Raw genomic sequence first — 10,534 nt, forward strand, 5'->3', positions numbered from 1 at the left:
TGTATAAAATGGTTTAGTACTTCTGTGGTTTCAGGTGTGGTTTAGTACTCCTGAGTTTTAAGAGGCTCTTAGAACATCATCAGCTCTTAGGTAAGTGGGGGTGGCTGCAATAGATCAGAGAAATTTTAAATCCCTATCTAGAAAAATGTGAGCCCAATTGTATTTGACGTCTTTAAATAAAAACGTGATCTTGTTGAGTGATGGCAGCTCTGACCTACTGCACAGGCAGAGTCCCAGCTCTTCTGTTTGCAGCATTCAGTGCTGTTTTTATATCCCTTTTATAGCTTTCCTTTTTGCAAATCTGCAGTAGCATCTCATAGTGAAAATTACTGCCAGACAGAGGCCTTATGAGGCAACTTTACTGCCACTTCCGTTTTCCAAGGGGCCATTTTACACAGACAGCCTGAGATGGCATCAGTCCTTTTTCCGGCAGTGATACTGCACGCTCATGGTTACAGTAAGTAATGACTACTATCTCCTCCTGACTTCTCCCTGCATCACTGTTTCTAAATAGCAGTCTTCCTTCCGTAGAGCTGCAGGCTGTTACTTGTCCCCATGTGTTTTGCTTTCAATTTAGCTATACTAAATCTCATCACATTTGCTCTTTTCCCCTAAGTTTGCAAATCAAACCACAATACCCCCCTCCCCCCACCACCTCCCTCTTTCTTCTTTTCTCTCCTACTCTAATGAAGAGATTAAAGTATGCTGTTCTGGCATTTTGAATGCTGAAGACAATGACATGCAAAGAACAGCAGGAACCTAAAGGTCACTTTGAACTTTGTGTTCTTTCTTGAGAGCAGCAAATGAGATTCTCATGTGAAAACTCTCCCTGTCCTGATAAAATGCCCCACCAACGAGAAGTCAAAAGCAAGAGTGTTGTCCCACACAGACCTTGTTAGAGTAAGTCTAATCATAGAAGCTTCTCCACACAATTTAATAGCTTCTCCTTAATTAATTGCTCTTTTTTAATTTTTGTATTTGTATTATATGCATATGAGTGTTTTGCATATGTGTATATAAGTGCACCCATGCATGCAATACCAGCAGAGACCAGAAGAGGGCATTGGATCCCCTGAAACTGTTGCTAGTGACCATGTGGATGCTGGGAAGAGCATGCAGGTCCTCTGCGAGAGCAGTCAATACTCCTAACTACTGAGCCACATCTCCTCAACTTTATCAGTACAGTATATAAATTGTGGGCTTAGGCCACAATCCTCCAAGACAATCCCAAACACTATGATTTCAAATGCTGACACTCCAAAAGAACAAAAGTTTTTGTCTGTTTGTTTGTTTTGTTTTGTTTTTAAACAGAGGTCTCACTATGTAGCTCTGGCCTACCTGGGACTCACTATGTATACCAGGTTAGTCTCAAACTCACAGAGATCTGCCTGCCTCTGCCTCCCAAGTGCTGGGATTAAAGGCGGGTGCCACCATGCCTAGCTCAAGAACAAATATTTTAAAGTTCAATATTCTGAAAGGTCAAAAAATCTAAAATCTACACTTTTGAAATTTTTTTTTTTTTTTTTTTTTGCAATACTAAGAATTGAGCCCAGGATTTCATAAACGCTAGGTAAGCCCTCTGAGTCACAACCCCAACCCAAATCTTAAAAAATTCATGTAGGACTGGCCAGATGGTTCAGGGGGTAAAACCCCTTGCCACCAGTGCTGATAACCTGAGTTCGATCCTTAGGACCTACATGATAGATAAAATTCCCCCAGAATGATGAAGAGATGTCTCAGGAGTTAAGAGCACTGACTGCTTGGGCTCAGTTCCCAGCACCCACATGGAGGCTATCAACTGTAATTCCAGTTCCAGGGGATCCAACGCCCTCTTCTGACCTCTGCAGGCATTGTATGACACAGGTGCACTTACACATATGCAGGCAATACACTCATACGCATAAAATAAAAATAAATCAAATATTTTTTTTTAAACTTTTAAAACATTCATTTATACTTTGGGGGGAGTTTGGTTTAGAGCTTTCTTCCTTTTTAAAAAAATGTTTTTGACTTTTTGTGTATTTCATACAAAACATCTTAATCATCTTTAAATTTTTTGTGGTGTTCAGCATCAAACAGGGAATCACTCATGTTAATCAAGCTCTTTATCTCTAAGCTACATCCCAAGCTCTACTTTTAAAAGGAGAGGGCAGGTTATTTGTGAAACAAAAATATGACAGAACATTCCATAGGCTGTGTTACATAATCAAATGGGCAATAATAACCATTTACATAATGGCAACCACAATGATTAGTTGAAATTTCCCAAAGAGTTGAGATCTTGAGAAATATTCTACTTCACAAATATAAATGGATACAAAGGATGTGGCTTCATTTTTAGGATGTTTCCACATTTCATGTACATATATAACTCTTTCACACAGTCAACACACTGTGATAATCTACTTGCCTGAAATCAAATTTGCAAAAGTGCATGACATGAATTATGACTCGCTCACAGCCTTCACACCTCAATGTGATTTAAATTCAACCATTTATACCACTGACATTAGAAATGACACAAAGATGAAATATTTAACACTGCAAATTATTTTTTTAAAGCCAATTAAAATAGTAGGAACCTAAAAGAAGAAAAAAAATAGATAAATAAAACATCTTCCCTCAAGAAAAACAAAAAAGAGATTCAGGGGATGGATCAGTGGATAAAGGCACTTGCCATCAAGCATGATGACCTGAGTTTGATTCCCAGGGCCCACATGGTAGAAGGTAAGAACAGACTGCCCCCCGCATGTCATCTGATTTCCACATGCATGCCCATACACACGTGTGTCCAGACACACACACACACACACACACACACACACACACACAAATAAGGAAATATAATTTAAAATTTTTAAAGAAAAACAAAAAAGAAAACTTTAAATTACACACACAAAAAATATTTTTAGGGCTAGGTTACACAGAGGGACTCCACCGAGAACTGGCCAAATTCCTACTCATTGAAGCTGTTTTGACTTAAAGTGGAGATAAACAGCTGCTTTTTTGTTTTAAGGCCTGGGTTTCCTTGGAGAATTTATTCACATTCATTTCACTTTATGAAATTCTTCTGTGAGCTGACATTACACCAACATCCATGTTCCCCATTTCTTGTCTCTTCTCTGCTCATTGTACACAGAAACCTCTACCATATGCTCAAACTGAAGACCACAGACTTGGCACAGTCTGTGCCGATGTGGGAAAGTCGCACCACTGTTTCAGTATTTCCCGACCAGCTCAGTGACTTTGCCATCTTCTAAAGGCAAATGAGCTTTAGCTCATCAGAAGCACCTAGACTTATTTTTTTTAAAGCTGATTAAAATAGTGGGAACCTAAAAGAAGAAAAAAATAGATAAATAAAACATCTTCCCTCAAGAAAAACAAGAAAGAGATTGTGGGGATGGCTCACTGGGTAAAGGCCCTTGCCACCAAGCATGATGACCTGAGTTTGATTCCCAGTTAGGAAGGAGTACCAACATAGACAAGACACATTTTAAACTGAAGTTTTTCAACATAACTGAATTGTGTGGCTAATCCCTTTCCCTGAATTTGGCTCTCTACCCTTCTATGTAACCCCTATACACACTCACACCACATACACACACACACACACACACACAGAAACATACACAACACACAGACATATAGAGAGAGAGAGACAGACAGACACACACACACATATATAGACACACACAGAGAAACTCATAGATACACACAGATACAAACAGACACACAGATACAGACACACACCTAGACACACAGATATACACACAGAGTAATTGCGATTTTCAGAATTTGTGCTTTCACAGTCTCAACACCTGGGATTTTAATTCTTTCAGGGTTGTGAGAGGGAAGACTTTAGATTTTTTAGGATTTTAACATTTGAGATTTATATATTGTGTCATCTTTCCGATAATGGGTACTGATAAGCAATGGACTCATTTTCTTAGGGTCTTTATTTCTTCACAAGAGCCCCAAATCATAAACGCAAAACTAGTCTTAAACTTCCCATTAATCTGTTACATCAATTTATTGTCGGCATCTGGACATAGTGTTGGTGCACACCTATACTCTCAGCACAGGAGATGAGGATGGAAGGTTAAGAGTTCAAAGCAGGGGCAGGACTGAAGAGATAACTCAGCTGTTAAGAGCACTGGCTGCTCTTGCAGATGACCTGGGTTTGATTCCCAGCACCCACATGGTGGCTAACAACCATCCTTAACTCCAGTTCTAGGGGACCCAGATCTGACCTCCGTGGGCACTGCACAGCACAGGTGTACTTACATACATGCAGGCAATACAGTTGAACACATAAAATTAAAATAATAAATAAAATATTTTTAAAGGGGAAATTCAAAGCAAGCCTGGGATGTATAATGACACCCTGTCTTTAGAAAAATCAGTTCAATTTTCCAAACCCACTTGGAACCCTGAGAGGATGGAGGCAGCTTTTCTACCTGTACATTTTCTGTTCCCTTCTTGTTTTCCCTCCTTCCTCCTCTTTCCTTTCTAGTTTAATGGAACACACTATCTTCTCATTAGTCAAAAAATTGCAGAGAAAAAAAATCTTGCCCCAAATGGATGTCTGCCATGTTCAACTTTATATCTTTCCATCTGACAGACAACCATTAATAAGTACTTAGCATTGTTAATCTGATAGTCAATCACAGTTGGCATCAGTTATGAGGGATGGCAGTGAAGGCTGCAGATTCAACTTTATTAGAGTGGGCTTGGATTGGTCTCAAATATTGATCCCTTAGCTACTGAAGAAATTCTTTTCCCTTCCACACTGAGTTGTTTTGCTTACCGTGATAATACACCAAACAGTCAGCAACTTTACACTTCCCTTCCCTTTAACATAGGCGTTAAGGTGCTCGTAGTTGAATGTGTCTATCATACCACTGTTTTTTATCATACCACTGTTTCTCCAGGTAGCAACCAGGTGGCAGGTTGGAGAGTGGCATACTGCTGCTGTTCTGGGGTTTTGGTTGTTTTGTTTTGTGAAGGAATGGCTTTTATAAAATGGAAAGAATCTGGACTAATGACTTTTAATTAATCTTGCAACCAAAAAGCTACTACAAACAAACTCACTGAACCATGAGCTCTTGTGACCTGCACACCTGACCTTGATCTCTCGGGACCTCAGTTTGCTGCTCTACCCAAAATAGTGAATGAATGTGGGTATGCCTGAGAATTAACAAATCAAATCCCTGAAACTCAGCACATCTTCACTGAAAGCAATGAAGGCTGAGAAGAATGCTTGACATTGTGTGTAGCTGTTTTAGACCTAGGGATGAAAGGGCAAGATTGTCTTATAAGATACAGGTGGATCCAAGTTTGTAGTTCCCAAAATTGATGCTGGAGAAACAATTTTGAATAAAAGTAGGGGTGAGGCCTGGAATGTGGCATGGCAACACTGCAGTTTTGTTTTGTTTTTGAGACAGGATCTCTTGTAGCCTAGGTTGGCCTTGAACTCAATATGTGGCTGAGGATGACCTTGAACATCTGTTCCTCCTGCCTCCACCTCCAGAATGCTAGAAATACAGATGTACACTACCCTACATAGTTTGTGTAGTGCTGGAGATTGAACTCAGGATCTCATGTATGCTAGGCTGGCACTCTACCAACTGTACTACATCTCCAGCTAAAACAATTTTTGTGTTAGTTTTGTAACATAGACTATAGATCAAATCAGGTCTTTTTTTTTTTTTTTTTTTTTTTTTTCGGTGTGTCCCAGGCTGGTCCCCAAACTTACTATGTAGCCAAGAATGAGCTTTGAACTTCTGAACCTCTTATCTTTTCTGATCCACCTCCCTAGTGTTGGGATTACAGACATTCACCATCTCACTCAGTTTACAGTGCATTGGGGACGAACCCACGACTTTGTGCATGCTAGGCAAGCACTCTACCAACTGAGCTACCTCTCACTCTAGCAAGCTGTTTTTTCACACCATTCTTCTCCAACACTTGATTCTGAGTCAAGAATCCCCTGCATTCCAGCCCCACTTTGTCATACATGTGGCTGACACAAGACACACAGTCTTTCTGGATCTTGATGTGCTGTGTATGAAAGAAAATCACCTGACAGGATACAGTAAGTATAGGGAGAGGTGATGTCCGAGTGTACCTTCAAGAAACTGGAAGAGAGAGAGAGAGAGAGAGAGAGAGAGAGATTGGGATTGGGATTCCAGGGCCTGAAGCAGAGAACACAGGATTCAGGTATGCTGATTCCAGTTGTGATTATCTTTGAGACCTAAGTGCATTCTCATGCAAGTCAAAAGTTGATGACTGAGCCAGGCATGGTGGCACACACTTTTAATCTCAGCACTCAGGAGGCAGAGGCAAGGTGAATCTCTGTGAGTTTGTAGCCAGCTTGGTCTACATAGCAAGTTCCAGGCCGGTCAGGGCTACATAGGTGAGACCCTGTCTTAAAAGGTGGAGCGGGGGGGGGGGGGGGTGTTTCACTTTGTCCTGTAAGGCTAGGAAGCCCAAGATTGAAGGGCCTCATCCGGTAAGGACCCTCTTGAGCTGTGTCATAAATGGTGAGAAAGCATAAAGGCTCAAACTCCCTTTTATAACAAACCTCTCAAGATGATGACTCTACTCCCTCAATAATGACATTCATTCTTTATCAGACCCCTCATCACCTGCTCACCTCTTAAAGGTTCCATGTCTCAACACTTGTATCAGAGACTCAGTTTTCAGCTCATGAATTTAGGAAGATAAATCCAAACCCATAAAGGTGTGTTATTTAGCAAATAATACTCAAGAAACGTTGAAGTTCTGTTTGGAAAGAAATTACTTCCAGTCACTATTTCTACCATACAAGAAACCAAATTCCATGTGAATTAAGGCAGCACATGCATATGTCAAAAAATAATAAAACCGCAGTAAGGACACAAGGAAGAAAAGAGATGTATTTATATTACCTGTGGTAGGGAAAAGCTTTCAAAAACATTCTTAGGAACAGTGAGATGGCTCAGTGGGTAAAGGCACTTGCTGCCAAGCCTATCAATCTAAGTTCTATCCTTGGGACCCACTGGAAGGAGAGAACAGATCCCTACAAGTTGTCCTCTTGCCTCCATACACTTGTTGTTGCATGCACATGTATGCACAAGGGGACACACATACACACACACACACACACACACACACACACACACACACGTAAATAAACAAATGTAAGAGATATGGCCCTTTGCCACCGAATCTATCCCTGCCATCTATTTGGGAGTTCAGGATCCAGAGCCAGGGCCTGCACTGGAATCTTCGCTCCCCTCTTTCAGAGCTGTATGACCTTGGTTTCCTCATGTGCACATGGCAGGCCAAAGTAGTCGGAGTGTTGGGGTTAGGATCGAATAACTAGCACATGTCAAACATCTTTATTCTACCTGCTTCTTTACAAAACACCTTGGGAAGGAGAAAGTATTATAGGGGTAACTTCAGTGCTATCCTGGTTCATAAAACCAAAATACACTTAATATGGCAATAAAAGTATGGTTCTTGATTAAAGCACAGAATTTCTAAAAGCATTGGATATGCCCAGAACCTGTTCTCAAATATGGAATCCCTTCTAACTCCAACTTACCCAGATTTGCAAGTAGGAATACTATAACTCAACGAAAATTCACATGCAAGTATATTAATAAAATTATAAAACACAAGATGTCATAGATACATCAGGAATATTTAAATTCATACATATTGGCCGGACATGGTGGCACATGCCTTTAATCCCAGCACTCAGGAGACAGAGGCAGGAGAATCTCTGTGAGATCAAGGCCAGCCTGGTCTACATAGCAAGTTTCAGGCCAGCTGGGCCTATAGGGAGACTCTGTCCCAAAAAGCAAATATATTTCTAACTTCCTGTTATAGATTTGTGTGTGTGTGCATGTGTGTGTGTGTGTGTGTGTGTGTGTGTGTGTGTGTGTGATGGAACCTAGGACCTTGTGATTGATTTGCTAGGCAAGCACCTTACCACTGAGCCCAATCTCTAACCCCTAGATTTAATTTTCATTGTAGGAGAGACTAGCTTTACTTTGACTTTTCTTTAACCTACATTCTCTTTTATTACCTGTAATTAAATGAAGAATTTACACAATGACAGTTTTGCCTAGCAAAAAATGACTAGAGGCTGGGTGAGGTGACTTTGTGGGTGAAAGCATTTGGCCCAAAGCCTGACAACCTGACTTTCCTACCTGGGACCTGCAGTGTAGAAGGAGAGAACTGACCCCTGCAAGTTGTCCTCTGATTGCCACATGGTGTAAACAAGTAAACACAGAACACACAAAAGAGAAAGGAAAGAAGGAAGGAAGGAATCTTGAAAATTAAAAAATAACTGGATAATTACTAGCTGAATAAAATCTCCCAGTGATAAAGTATAGGTCAGTCACATAAATGAATGAACAAGTTACACCAATTAGTAGATCCAGAGGAGTCTAAACTCTGAAGATAAGCTCCCCTATTTTTTTTTATTATTTTAATTTTATGTGTATGCGTGTATTGCCTGCTGAGCCATCTCTCCAGCCCAAGTTCCCCTATTTTAAGGAGACAGGCAAGGCCTTAGTCAGCACCTAGCAAGTGTGGCCATTCAGGCTAAGGGATGTAAGGAAGCAAGATCTTTCAATTTTCCAAGATAAGTGGGAAAATCTGAATTTTATGAAAAAATAGCAAATTAAAAAATTTGGAGAACTTAAAAGATAATGATAACATGTATATGCAAACAAAATGTATCTCTAATCTGGAAGTGTTTTGTGAGTTGCTAGGCTGCGTGCTCTGCAATTGGAGTCAGTTGTATCATTTGCTTTGGTTTGGCTTTAGCTACTTTAACTGCTATTCAAATTCCATGGCAAATGGAGAATTCTCATAAAGCATTGCCTTTAATGATGAAGTCCATGAGCCAGGCCAATAACATTAAGAGCTTAGACTGCAGATTTTACCCAAATGAGAACCATAAATGACATACTATAATAATATATAGTTTCGAATATTCTAACATTTTACAAATCAAGCTAGCTGCACAAGTGTGTAACGTTGTTTGTTGAATGAGGGCTTTTCATGATGCCCTGTCACAGACCTATGAAAGGCTCTGGTAAGGACCCCCTTCCTTGGCTGCATCACCTCATGTCAGGTGACAATGGCAGGGTATAGATATGAGGAGGAAACTACAACACCAAACAGAAAGTCAGGAAGAGATTCAGGTCTCACAATGCCTTCTGAGGATTGACCTGAAGTCCTCTCACTGGGCCTCACTGCTTCAAGGTCCGATTGGCTCCCACACTGCCACATTGGGGATCAAGTTCCCAATACATAAATTTTTGGGGGCTAAACAATGCCCAAATTTACCAGTTCTGAAATACATTGAGCCTTTTTCTTACATCACTTATTTATAAGGTATTCGTCGGTTAATAGTCAAGTAAGTCTAAAGACACTATTCCAACCCATTCTCCAGCAATGGCCATCCACATTGCCCTGACCTGGTTAGAGTCTCAGGCTGGCTGGACCTGCCCTTGGTCCCCTGGAGCGGCCATTCAGGCTCTTCTTTGTGAAGTGACTGGCTTTCATCCAGCCTCAGCCAGGAACTCTCTGTTCTTAATCCTCCATTTGTTAATTATTTAAACATTGTGTGTGTGCGTGTGCCAGTGCATTTCATTTTCTTTATTGAAAAAGCACATGGAGCAGCAGTGCTGAAAGAGGCCAGAAGGTACGGAGACATTTCATCTGAGATGAACCCTCAAGTCCAAAATCAACAGTCACATACTTCTAGAAATAATAGGGACTCCTAGCGAGGAGTATACCTGCTATATGATCCCCCAAACTGAACCCCCTTACTCCCCAAGAATCCTGTTACAACACTGCTGGGTGTGCTCTGGCTGCTGCAAAATTGGAGTGGGGAGTACTATGCTGGGGCTCCACGAAGACCCACACACTAGAACAAGGGACCCTGGGGACTGGATTTAAGTTTACAATGTTGAGGGGCCATATGGTAGGTAGTGGATCATATTACAGATTTAGGATTTACTCTGGGCCAGATATACACTAAGCATCGAGATAGGTCACCTCTAGCCATTCTTATCTTATGCTTCTGAAGTAGGTTCTACTGCCTTCCCCCAGGTACAGGTGAAGAAAGGGAGTCACAGAGAACTGGGGAAGGAACTAAGAGACTATGGAACCTCTCTCCTACTCACCCTGTGAGGGAGGAAGTATGGCCACTCAGGCCTTGCTAGTTACCAGGCAGCCTCCCTCCCAGCCCCCTGAGGCAGTAAACACTGCCAAGTGCATAGTGAATCACAAATGCTTATGTGTTTGTTTTTCTCGTGGTGAGGGAATATCTGACGTAAACACCTTATAAGAAGAAAGGTCTATTTTGGCTCATATTTCATAGGTTTCTGTCCAAGGTCAGCTGGATCTACTGCTTTGGGTCTGAGGAAAGGCAGAACATCATAGTGGTAGAAGGGTATAACAGAAGCTGCTCACTTAATGGCATCCAAGAAGGAGAGAGAGAGAGAGAGAGAGAGAGAGAGAGAGAGAGAGA

This window comes from Nannospalax galili, unplaced genomic scaffold, assembly GCF_000622305.1.
Source record: "Nannospalax galili isolate Female #2095 unplaced genomic scaffold, S.galili_v1.0 scaffold46, whole genome shotgun sequence".
Classification (NCBI taxonomy): domain Eukaryota; kingdom Metazoa; phylum Chordata; class Mammalia; order Rodentia; family Spalacidae; genus Nannospalax; species Nannospalax galili.